Genomic DNA, 13,014 nt, shown 5'->3' with positions numbered 1-13,014 from the left:
TTTCTGATTTTATTTATTTGGGTCCATTCTCTTTGTTTCTTAGTGAGTCTGGCTAAAGGTGCATCAATCTTATTTACCTTTTCAAAGAACCAGCTCTTGGTTTCATTGATTTTTTGTATTGTTTCTTTAGTCTCTATGTCATTAATTTCTGCTCTGATTTTTATTATTTCCTTCCTTCTGCTTCCTTGGGGCTTTTCTTGCTGTTCTCGTTCTAGTTCTTTTACTTGTTGTGTTAGATGGTTCATTAGATCTTTTTCTTGTTTCTTGAGATGGGCCTGTAATGCTATGAATTTTCCTCTCAGGACTGCTTTCGCCGTGTCCCGTAGGTTTTGGGTTGTTGTCTGTTCATTTTCGTTGCTTTCCATGAAGTGTTTGATTTCTTCCTTGATCTCCTTGGTAACCCATTCATTGTTTAATAACATGCTATTTAGCCTCCATGCACATGAATATTTTTGAGTTTTTTTTATAGTGGTTGATTTCTAGCTTCATGGCATTGTGATCCGAGAAGATGCTTGATATGATTTCAATCTTCTTATATTTGTAGAGACTTGCCTTGTGCCCTAACATGTGGTCTATTTTTGAGAATGTTCCATGTGCACTTGAGAAGAATGTGTATTCTGGTGCTTTGGGGTGAAATGTTCTGTAAATGTCAATTAAATCCATTAAGTCTAGTGATTCATTTAAGGTCTGCGTTTCCCTGTTGATTTTTTGTCTTGATGATCTGTCCAATGCTGACAGTGGGCTGTTAAAGTCTCCCACTATGTTTGTGTTGCTGTCAATCTCCCCTTTAAAGTTCCCCAAGAAATTTTTTCTATATTTAGGTGCTCCTGTATTGGGTGCATAAATGTTTATAAGGGTTATTTCCTCCTGATGGATTGCTCCCTTTAGTAATATGTAGTGACCATCTTTGTCTCTCATTATGGTCTTCATTTTGAAGTCTGTTTTGTCAGAAATAAGAATTGCTACTCCAGCTTTCTTTTCCTTTCCATTTGCATGGAATATTTTACTCCACCCCTTCACTTTTAGCCTGTGTGAGTCTTTTGCTCTCAGGTGGGTCTCTTGTAGACAGCATATATTTGGATCTTGTTTTCTTATCCATTCAGCTACCCTATGTCTTTTGATTGGACCGTTTATTCCGTTTACATTTAAGGTTACTATTGATATCAACTTATTTAATGCCATTTTCCCCCTTTATGCTGATGTACCTTTCTCTCACTATTCCTTCTTTTTTCTTAAAGCAGTCCTTTTAGCATTTCTCGCAATGCTGGTTTCGTGGAACTGAACTCCTTTAGCCTTTTTTTGTTGGGGAAGCTTTTTATTTCACCTTCAAGTTTAAATGAATGATAGCCTTGCTGGATAAAGTAGTCTTGGTTGCATGTTCTTGCTTTTCATTACTTGCAGAACTTCATGCCACTCCCTTCTGGCCTGAAGAGTCTCTGTTGAGAAATCAGCTGTCAGCCTTATGGGGGTTCCCTTGTAGGTCACTGCTTGTCTCTCTCTTGCAGCCTGTAATATTTTCTCTTTGTCCTTGCCATTTGCCATTTTAATTATGATGTGTCTTGGAGTGGGTCTCTTTGGATCCCTCTTGTTTGGGACCCTCTGTGCTTCCTGAATTGGTGTGGTTTTCTCCTTTGACAGCCTAGGGAAGTTTTCTATAATTATTTCCTCCACCAAGTTCTCTATCCCTTGTTCTCTTTCCTCCCCCTCTGGCACTCCTATAATGCGAATGTTGTTTTGCTTAATGTTGTAACAAAGTTCCCTTAGACTGTCCTCATGTTTTTTAAGTTGTTTTGCTTTTTGCTGCTCTGATTGTGTGATTTGTTCTACCTTGTCTTCTAAGTCACTTATTCTATCTTCTGCTTCATTGAGCCTGCTTTTAATTCCTTCCAGTGCATTCTTGAAATCAGATACAGCATTCTTTATCTCTGAGTTTTATTTATGGTATGTATCTCCTTTTTCATATTTTCACTAAGTTCCTCGATCTTATCATCGAGAGTCTTCTTAAGTTCCTTGAACAACTTCATCATCCATACTCTGAACTCCATTTCTGATAGCTTGCTTAACTCCATCTCATCAAAGTCTTTTTCTGGTGATGTTTCCTTGTCTTTAATTTGGGGGTTTTTTCTTTGTCTCCCCATTTTGCTAGGTCTTAGTGTTTGTATCTATATATTAGATATATTTGCTGACCCCCAGCCTTGTGGGATGGGATTTTGTCTTGTGGGTCTAGTGGAGCCCAGAGGTGTGTTTTCCTTATACCTCTGAGCTCTTTACTCTAGTCGTGACCCTCTTGTGGGTGCCCCTTTTGTGGTTTCTTTATGTTCTCCTGTTGTGGTTGGGTTTAGATTGTTGTTGGTCAGTCCTTGGGAGGACCCTTCTCTCAGGTTGGCTAACTGTGTCTCAGCCCCCACCTTGACGTGTAAGCTGTTGTATGGGTGCTGGCAAGGCAGGCCAATGCACAACTAAAATTCCAGGGAACAGGAGGTATTTTACAAAATATCTTGACAGTAATAATGAAAATGACTCATGTGAAAATAGAACTGGGAGAGTGAAGGGAGAACACAACACACCCACCCCCGCACACACACATACAGAGAGAAAAAAAGAAAAAAGAAAAAAAAAAGTGCTTAACAAAAACAAAAAAAGAAAAGTAACGCTTAGAGAGAGAGATGTATATAGTTGTTGATACTGGTGAAAAATTAGAAACTAATAATAAACTAAAATGTAAAAAATAGAGAAGCTACTGGGAGGTAATAGAAGCAGAGAAAATATTCTGAAAGGAGGGCCAGCAAAGAATTAAGAGCGAGAATAGAAATATGATAGTTGAAAATGAGAAAACAAAAATACAATAAAGAGAATAGGAGAAACTAACAGTCAGACAGGAAGACAGAAGGGAGCCTAATGAAAGAATGAAAGAAAAGTAGGAAAAGAAAAAAGAAACAGAAGAAAAACGTTATGCCAATGGATTGAGAAGAGAGAGAGAGATAAAGCCGGGCAGGGAGGGAGCCCAGTAGGAGATTTGGGGGAAACTATAGAGGGAAGCAGTAAACTTGGATATAATGATAAAGTCCCAGTCGTTGAGCAGGGATATCAAGAAAGTCTTGATATTAGAAGCAAGGATACAAGAAAACAAAGCAACTATTCAAAACAAAACTGAAAAACAAACAAAGCAAAACAAAATTCTTTTATAAAAAGGAGAAAAAGGAAAAAAAATTAGTTAAAAAAAAAAGTGTAGAAAAAAAATTTATTATAAAATTTAAAAAAGAAGAAAAAACAAAGTTTTCTCCCCTTTCTTTTCTTCTTAAGGAAAAAAGAGAAAAAATAAGTGAGCCCACAAACAAAAATCAAACAAAAAAGTCCCCAAAACCAAAAAAACACAAAACCATACAAAAGAAAAACAAAAACAGCAGAAAAAACAACAACCAAAAAAAAGGTAGTCAATCAGGTGAGGTTTTTTTTTTTTTCTGGGCAACTTATGTTGTCTGAGGGTCTCTGCTTTGTGTGCTGATTTCAGTTCTCCTGGGAGGTGTTTGTGTATCGCCCCAATGTGGGACGCCGTCTAGTTTTGGCTCTGGTGCCCTTAGGTAGATAATTGATCTGAGTCTCTCCGTGGGCCACCTCCCCTTGTCAGCTATTTTGCAATCTTGTGGTTGCCTGGTCTTACTCGAGTCTTCTGTAGAGTCTTTAGGGTGCAGGGTGGCTAGTGTAGCTCAGGGTATCACTCCCCCTAGAGGTGTCGCTGTCAGGCGCTCACTCTGCGGGGGTTAGTCTCTGCTCCACCGCCAGCTCCTCAGTCCCTACCCTGTCCCCTGATCCTAGTTCCCCAGGCTGTGGCCTGCAGCAGCTTCAGGTTGATTTCAGCCTGTCGCCTTTTCTGTGTGGGCCGTTTCAGCAGCCTGGGCTCAGTGGGTTTGATTAAAAACACCTTCTGATGAGCCCTTTGCCTGCCCAGCCCCCTGCAGGGGTTTCAGCGTTTCCTCCAGCTCCCAAACAACAGTCCCTGAGAATCTTATTCTTATAAATTCCTCCTCTGAGCTGTTCTCCCTTCCCCCTCAGGACTGTGCCCTGGGGGACGTCTGGGGAGTCAGTGAGCGGGACCCGCCCCTTTCCTGTTGGGAGGGGGTGCTCCTGACTGCTGGAGAGGCCAGCGGGCCCCGCCCCTCCCTGCTCAGCTCTGGTTAGCAGGTCGCACCAGGCCCGCCCCTCAGACCATCTCCAGTGCAGACCCCGACCCCAGCCTCCGCTGGTCTGTCCGTGCAGTGCCAGCCGGGAAGGTGGGAACCGGTTCCCCGATCAAACTTGCAAAACGCACAAAACAACACACAGGCCGAGAGTCCGCTCTGCAGGGTCCCGCTGCCCCCGCTCTGAGGCACCCAGGGGAGGGGACCCAAAGTCAGCTCCACGCAGCTCCCTGCGCTGCTGGTCTCAGCAAAACTGGGGCAGCTTCATGCGCCACCATGACTGGTCGCAGGTCCCAGCCTCCCGGCACCGGGAGCTCAGGGCAGGAGGGCTCCTCCCCTCCCCCGCACCTCGCAGATTCCGTGCTTTTGGGGCTCAACACAATGCCCCTCAGGGAGGCAGAGGGCCCCCGTGTGCGGCTGCTCAGCGCAGTCCTCTGGTCCCTCACCACTCGGTGCCACAGCCCTAGGGACAGCCTTCCCTATGGCCGGCACCCCGAGCGCCAGACGCTGGTCGCAGCCGCGACTAGAGGCTCTGTTTCCTAGGAAGGCGCCGTCCCCTCCCAGACTCAGCGCGCCCCTGGGATCGCCTGCCCTGTGCGCGGGGCGCTCCTTCCCCTCTTCGCTCTGGGTGTGGGGTCCCCGCTTTTGGATGCCGTCTGCACTCCCGAGGGGAGGGAGCTTTGCCGCCTCCAAGCCTCAGGGCTCGGAGCCCAGCACAGGCTTCAGGGGGTCTCCCCCTTCCTACGCCCCCTCTTACCGGACTCCGTGATGTGTCTTTAGTGCTCCCCACTTGCACTCCATCCACTCAGGTGTGTTTGTCTGGTTTTTTCAAGCTGGTTGTGTAGGATTTTAGGATTAAATCGAGTCCATGGCTGGGAGCGGGGTCGCTCTGCCGCTTCTCACAGTGCTGTCATCTTCCGACCTCCTGGAACATTTTTTAAAGTGACCCTATTTTGCTGTGAAGCAAATTCAAACTAAAAAGGATTAAAATTATATAAAGGATTTTTCTTGCTCTTGTTGCATTTAGTCTAGGAATTAGTAACAAAAGTTAACTAGAAAGTCCTTATATTTAGAAGTTATGAAATACACTTCTAATTAACCCCCCAAAAAAATCACAATTAGAGTTAGAAAATAATTAGAACAAAATAATAAAAATACTACATAACAAAACTTAAAGAAAAATGTGCAGTCTTAATCACATATTAGGAAAAGAGAAAAGCTGAAAATTTGCAATTTTTACACGCATCCTAAGAACCTAAAAATAGTAAATTAAATCCATGGAAGTAGAAGAAAGGAAATGTGCATGACAGTCGTCTGGAAGGCTGTGTACTTAACACGAAAGCAGTTTTTACCTCTTGGGGTAGGATTATTGAATTAATTTTATTTTTCTGTAAGGCTTAAGTAAGCTGCAACAAGCAAAGCCACTTTCATTTTTTAAAACAAGTACTAGAGGAAAACATGGGATAGTTTTAAAAATTTTAATAACCTAAATTGTTGTGGTGACAACACCAGAAACCCTTTCTTTGCTCATCCAGTTTGGTCTCTTGACAGTCAAGGGGGGAAAATTCTTTTAAATTGCTTAGCCCAACATCACTCCTTTTCTAGCTTGCACTTCTCTTTGTGTGCAATTGCGGTAGTTCTGATATTGGAAACTCCTAAGCTTTTGACCTCTACAATTGACCTGAGCCTGGGTCTGCCATTTACAAGCAATGTTCTTTTGGACATGGAGCAAACCTCTCGGAGTCTTTGTTTTGTTACTAATAAATTTCTCGTTTTTATATTTACAACATTCATTGCTGAAGGACCTAAGCTTAAGACTGACTCTGCTCCTGAGAGCATGTAAGGTTGGACCTCAAATGGTCAAGTAAACTGGAATCAGAAGTTGTGCACTGCCTGGCCAGGCATGGCTCAGCGGTTGAGCGTCGACCTAGGATCCAGGAGATCAAGGTTCGATTCCAAGTCAGGACACATGCCTGGGTTTTGGGCTTGGTCCTCAGCAGGGGGCATGCAGGAGGCAGACAGTCAATGATGACTCGCTCATCAGTGATGTTTCTATCTCTCTATCTCCCTCTCCCTTCCTCTCTCTGAAATCAATAAAGATATAACTTTTTTTTAAAAAGTTGTACACTACTAAATCTGGTGTATGGCCTAAAGGATGTACTACCAGAAAGGTGGTCCCACAGGAAGTGCTCAGTTAACTGGGCACCTGAGACTGTACCTCAGAAACAGTTGGGGAACCCTTTTCTGGTCTTCGCAGTCTGGCTGTCCCTGCTTCCTGCCCCCCCTCACTTCAGGCCCCGCCCACCACACTGCTCATCTAATTTTCTCTAGGCTCCATCACTCACCTAATTTTGTTCTAGCCCCAGGTCTCCCAACCAGGCCTACCGCTTGCATCGACACACTTCAATTGATGTCAACCTCCATACTCGCTTGACGTGTAAGCTTGTGATGGGCAGTTAGGCAGACATGAACAGAGCAAGGGCGATGAGCCAGATACACAACATCATCATTGTGGAAAGCCCTGGGAGCCTAGCAAAGGGCAATTGTAGGTTGTGACCTCCCCCCAGGGTGGCCTTTCCTTTCCTAGCAGATTGTGGTTGGGACCCCATGACCTTTCCTCCCTAGAGATAACATCTAGGCCTCAGCCCTGTTTCAGGTCCAGGCCCAGAAAAGCAGCAAAACCAGCCACAGCTAACTTCAGGACCAGCTGCACTGTATGATGGCCCCTGCCCTGGGGCCAACCAGTCAACCAGTGGAGACCACAATCCTGAAAGGACACACCGGGATACCTGCTAAATATTATAATGACATTTTCCCCAGAGACCTCCCCTGAAATCGCCTCCCTTAAAACCACTATGATCGAGAACTCCTCCCTGGAGCAGCCCACACCTACATCTTTGCCTTTGCCTTTCCCTTTCCCTTCCCTTTCCTTTCTCTCCAACCCCCACCCAGACACATTAGCATTAGCTTCCTCACTCCCAAGCCCCAAGGGCCCTTCCTTTGCCTCTATAACTTGTTCCCTAAGCCCATTTCTTCTAGGAATTACTTCTACCTCTGTAATTTTATCAAATGTCCTCTTAAAGTTCAGGTCTTGGCTCTGAGTTCTTTCCTAACCAGAACCCAAGTACCGAGTTTGCTGAACCCAGGTTTGGTCTTACCCCATGAGCCTAACACCTGGTGCTGTTCCTCTACCTACAACACGCTGAGCAGCTCGGCCAGGACAAGCTTCTCAACTCAAGTACCAGGCTGCTGTTGGCCTCAAGTTCAGCCCTGACTCACACCTTTGTCCGGGCCCAACCTCTGGCCGCAGGACCAGACCCACCTCTCATGCTTTACTTTAGTTTTTAGTCGTCCATTTAAATGAACACATCCAGGAAGCAGGTGTAGTTGTGGACATGAAATTTAATGAAGAAATAAATTAATCATATAGGCTTTATTAACTTAAGAAACATTCTGGCCCGGCCGGGCGTGGCTCAGCGGTTGAGTATTGGCCGAGGATCCAGGCAATCGGGGCTCGATCCCCTGTCAGGGGCGTGCAGGCGGCAGCTGAACAATGACTCTCTCATCACTGATGTTTCTGTCTCTTGCTCCCTCTCCCTTTCTCTCTCTGAAATCAATAAAAATACATTTAAAAAAAAATAAAAATAAAGATCGGGCCCTCCTGCCCAGTGTGGCTCACCTGTTTGAGCATCATCCCAGCACCGAGAGGTGGCCAGTTCCATTCCAGGTCAGGCACAGGCCCCGCGGTGGGTGTGCAGGAGGGAGGCGAGCGATGTTTCATGAATGTTTCTGTCCCCCTCTCTTTCTCTCTCTCTCCTTCTCTCCCCCCAAGTCAATAAAAAACATATTCAGAAGAAGAAGAAGAAGAAGAGGAAGAAGAGGGGGAAGGCGATTAGGACCCCAGCAGGGTAGATCAGCTGGTTAGAGTGTTTCCGCCATAGGCCAAGGTTCTATGTCTGGCAGAGGGATTTTTTAAAACTTATAGGCACCTGGCTGGGCGTGGCTCAGCGGTTGAGCGTCGACCTAGGATCCAGGAGATTGCGATTAGATTCCCGGTCAGGGAACATGCCTGGGTTGGGGGCTCGATTCCCAGTGGGGGGCATGCAGGAGGCAGCCGATCAATGACTCTCTCATCATTGTTTCTCTCTCTCTCTCTCTCCTTTCCTCTCTGAAGTCAATAAAGACATGTTTTTTTTAAAACTTCCACTTCTGTCTCTCAAGCTCAGTAAGACTGTCATCCTCTGCTTGGGGCCTTGCTCAAGCCGGGAGTTTTCAAATTACATTGAATGGTACTTTTAAACATCAAAGTGAGATGTTATCCTGTCATTAAAACTCACTGGCAACGTTGTATAATATGCCTGAAAGTTCTGTCAAGGACCACAAAGAACAAATCCACTATGCGCTAGAAAATACTCCTTGGTAAAAAAGAGTACATTTTTTGTATGAATGAGTTACACTTGTCACAGTTGTTCACTAACATATTTTCTATTGTAACAAAAACAATTAGTAATGCTGAAACCTAACACCATGGGTCCAAGTCCACCTGTCACTACTTGAGCCAAAGCAAGCAGAGACAGGGTTGAATCATACATGAGCATTTATTCCAATAATGCCAGCCATATGAGGAAAACAGTCAGTCACCCTGGAAATTCTGCTCTCACTCCTCACCAGTTGGCTGATTATATACCAGTGAGGAGAAGATAACTACCTGCAGCTGTGAGCTGCAAGTATAACAGAGAAAGGGGTGGGGAGGGTCTGCAGTCTGGCCTTCAAGAGCTCAAAGTCCGATGACAAGTGGCTCACTGTCTATGATGTTACAACCAGTGCAGGTCGTTCCTGGGACCAAAGAATTGTCAGCGTTCCTGAGGTAACCTCCCAGAGGGGGACAGGGCACAGCAACCAAATCAAAGAGTGTCCTGTTCTGGGTCTGTTCTCAAAATCTGTGTCTTTTGACAGTCCTGTTTTTCTTCTTGCAACACATCCTCCAGTTTCCCAGGGTATAGAAAGAAAACCTATCATTTATAGTTAGTAAGGTGAATAATTATTAAACTGTGACCCTATTCTTATTATGTGCCTTTCCCCGTTGTCAATGCAAGGCTAGAACCATGTGTGGGGAGCCGTTGTGGCCCCAGGCACGGAGGAGCTGCCTGGGTGAGCTGCAGATGTGCTCCCCTGCTCCCGGGGAGATGTGGGTGAGCTGCTGTGGCCCCAGGCACAGAGGGGCTGCCTGGGTGAGCTGCAGATGTGCTCCCCTGCTCCCGGGGAGATGTGGGTGAGCTGCTGTGGCCCCAGGACAGTGATGGGTGAGCTGCAGATGTGCTCCCCTGCTCCCGGGGAGATGTGGGTGAGCTGCTGTGGCCCCAGGACAGTGATGGGTGAGCTGCAGATGTGCTCCCCTGCTCCCTGGGAGATGTGGGGAGCCGCTGTGGCCCCAGGCACAGAGGGGCTGCCTGGGTGAGCTGCAGATGTGCTCCCCTGCTCCCTGACCCAGACCTTGAGGCACCAAGGCGATACTAATTTAGCTTGTGGCCATAAATTCTAGAAAGGCTTATTAGGAAGCTGGCCCCGGCCTGAAGGGTTAAGGGACAGTCAAGCCACATACCAAGCCAAGGACTTAAGCCTCCCCAGAAAGTTCCTATTAGAAGCCGAGACAAGGTTAGTTACCAAGGTCTGAGCTCCTGCAAGAGGCAGGATGTTTACTCAGAAAGAGCAGTCATATGGCCTTAAAGGAGTTACTTAGTATCAGGCAAGGGGGAAGAAAACAGGACCAGGTGCTGTTCAGCAAAGCAACAGCACCGGAATAAAAAGAGCTTGGAAAATAAACTCAGGGCCGGCAGCTGGCAGCAGGCACGAGCTGCAGCCCTCCCGATCCCATCTTTTTTGTGTCTGTCTTTTCTTCATCCTCACCCCTTCCTCAGGACCATTTGAATGTGCTGACGGGCTCCGGCAACCATGCATCAAATAAATATATAAAATAAGTAATTGTTGTGCTCGCAGGACACCAAGAAACTCGAGACACGGAGAATGTAGAATTTAGGTGGAGATGTGGAGGACTGAGGCTCTGGAGGAGCTGCAACAACCCCCTTCACCATGCAGCGATTTTTATTGTGAGCTACAGAAAGACAGGTGTGAGAGACAGTGATCAGTAGAAGCCATAAAAGGTGCAAAAACAGGTGGCTTTGTTCTGAGAGCTATATGCTTAACATTTTCCTTAAGGTCATAACTCTCCTGGAGTCAAGCTTCTCGGAACGATAAGGATCTGTTTACAGTTCCTAGCAGAAATGTTTTCCGCCTTTCAAGGGGACATCTGCGATTCTGGGAAGCTTGCTAACCAACTCCTTCAGAGTTCGTTTGTTGTTTGCTGATCTTTTCCTACATTCCCCCCTTTTTGTTTTTGCTGAATTTGCTGAAGCAGGATAGAGAAGGCAGCTGCTTTCTGCTGTCCTTTGGTGATTAAGTTTTGTGATCGGCGAGCTCCTCTCCAGACTATGTGTAGGAGACAAAAAGCAACACAACAGCAAATGAAAATTCCAGCCATACCTCCTCCTAATGCTTTAAGACTATTAAGAGGATTCAATTTTTGTAAGCCTTCCTGCAGCCCTTGTATTAAATCAGTCCCAGAAACTAGTTGTAGTTGATTTTGAAAAGTAGTAAAAATATGTTTTTGTACTATAGACCAAGGAAAGTGTGTTTGATTCCAAGGAATAGGAGTGACACAAAAGGTAGATGTGATCCAATCACATTTAAGATCCATCTGACATTGTAAACTAACTATTTGATCTCCTAACATAACTACAGCTTGTTCTAAATCTCCTAGTCTAGCATTAATTTCTGAGTGAATCCACCTCTGAGATGTCCATAACTGCTCAGAGTTAGTGTGCCATTGCTGTATATGTGCAGTTTGGACGCTTTGGTGCAAGGCTACTCCAGCCGTAGCTGCAGTGGCAGTGAGAGCTATAAGCCCCATGATAAGGGCAATAATCATGCCAATCATTCTTTTGCCTCTTTTCAGATATTCTACCAACTGTTGAAACAACATCATGGTTGGAGAATCTTGCCAAGGATGGGACAATTGGACCGGTATCCATATCCCAGAACGTGCTTTCAGCAGATAAATGTCCTGTAAAGAACTATTAAAGGGGGTGGAGAAATTCACACATGCATAAAAAGAACAATTATGACAAGTCAGAGAATAGTTAGTAGAATTCCATAATACCTGCCCAATCATTATAAGGTATGGCAATCGGACACAAGCCTGTGTCCAAAGCATCAAGTTCCTTGTGAATTGTAACTGAGTTTGATTAGTCCTAATGTTTTGCCATATATTCCCATTCCAAGCATAGGGTTTAATGCATTCATCCGTTTCCATAGGTGGGACTGAGAGGGCCCGCCGATTAGATGTGGCGCACTCGCAGACATGCCCCCCCATGCCATTGGATGGCGCCATCACCCTGACCATCAGAATGCCACAGCCACCGTAAGTCTGAACTTTGACCCTTCGCTCGGGCAGAACCATGAGGGCTCCAATCAATGACACTCCCAAAGGAAGTATTAATAAGAACCCGAGCTACTTCACCTCTACATTGTTCCCAATGTACCCAATCGCTCAAAGATGCTGCCGTAGTGGTCCGGCATGGTGGCCATTCAGGAGAGGGCGGGCCGCTGCTGCTGATGTTGCTGCTAAAAGTCTTTCCCTGGAGTAAAAATAATTTCCTTGATTTTTCATCTTTCCTAGTAGAATTTTGGACTATAGACACCCAGGCAGCAGTCTGAACTTTTAAGCAATGCTCAGAAACTCCTATGCATATGGGTAGACCCTCTACTCCTACTTCATAAAAGGGAATAATCACCCCCTCTCCATGAGGAGCTATTGGACCTCGAGTATCAAAAGGTCCTGGCATCCACGATGTTTCATTAGTATAAATAGGAACAGTAGAATCCCACCACCCTACTCCCGTTAGGGGTGGATTAGGGACGTATGCCCAGTAAGTGTGGTTTTCTGCTTGGATAGGCATTACCTGTGTGGAAATAACAGCGAGCACGGCAAGGGAAAGGGCCGTTGCATTTGCCGGCTGTCCAGCCTCTTGCAACACTTGTTCAGCTTTCTGATTCATCTTCTTTGGTTGGCCCCAAGTGGGAACCGTAGCCCTTTGTGTTTGAGGCAAAGGGACAGTGATGGTTTGTGCATGAAGATCTAACTTCTGCATAAAGGGACAGTGATGGTTTGTGCATGAAGATCTAACTTCTGCATAAAGGGACAGTGATGGTTTGTGCACGAAGATCTAACTTCTGCATGGTTCGAGTTAAGTTGTCAAATTCACGCCTCCTTCTCTTGCTCATGTCTAATTTTGATTTTCCTTACAGGCGTCCAATACTTCTGTTGACCTGTGGAAACATAAGCATAACCACGGCCCCACCGCAAAACTTCAGCAGTGATTCAGGTATTCCTAAGAACATCTCTAACATACACAGGTTGATGTACCTCTGAAGAACTCTCACGAGTCCACTGTTTCTCAGCTGCAGTAGCACCCTGAGTGTCTTTATTCAAAAAATTGATAGTAAAAAGAGCTCTTGCAATTCTCTGTCTAGGTGACTGAGTCCCTATTCCCCCTTTTTGTTTTTGCAGCATCTCCTTGAGGGTTCTGTTAGCTCATTCAATAATTGCTTGGCCCTGTGGATTATCAGGAATGCCTGTGACATGTTGTTTATGATATTTAGAAAAGAAGTGTTGCGTTTTGCCTGTCAGGTATGCAGGTCCATTGTCTGTCTTAATGGCTTTAGGAAGACCCATCACTGCAAATGCCTCAAGAAGATGTGTTATAACAGCATCAGCTTT

The 13,014-nt window shown here is 45.5% G+C and overlaps 2 long non-coding RNA genes across 2 annotated transcripts in view; both read right to left on the bottom strand.

The window, feature by feature from the left end:
* LOC148090291 (uncharacterized) overlaps window positions 1–5,076 on the bottom strand; it is a 29,705-nt gene extending 24,629 nt beyond the window's left edge. Inside the window, exon 1 of the long non-coding RNA XR_015713884.1 lies at window positions 4,936–5,076. This is a non-coding gene — a long non-coding RNA (uncharacterized LOC148090291). The remainder of the gene's footprint in view (window positions 1–4,935) is intronic.
* A 5,127-nt stretch (window positions 5,077–10,203) lies between these two features.
* LOC148090290 (uncharacterized) lies at window positions 10,204–12,670 on the bottom strand. Its single transcript, XR_015713883.1, has 2 exons — window positions 12,197–12,670; window positions 10,204–10,664 (listed from the first exon to the last, which is right to left on the bottom strand). It is a non-coding gene; the product is annotated as an uncharacterized LOC148090290 (long non-coding RNA).
* Window positions 12,671–13,014: the final 344 nt, after the last annotated feature.

Source organism: Miniopterus natalensis, unplaced genomic scaffold (assembly GCF_054644295.1).
Source record: "Miniopterus natalensis isolate mMinNat1 unplaced genomic scaffold, mMinNat1.hap1 Scaffold_69, whole genome shotgun sequence".
Classification (NCBI taxonomy): Eukaryota; Metazoa; Chordata; class Mammalia; order Chiroptera; family Miniopteridae; genus Miniopterus; species Miniopterus natalensis.
The sequence above is the reverse complement of the archived record's forward strand: the minus strand, read 5'-3'. Positions and strand labels throughout refer to the sequence as shown.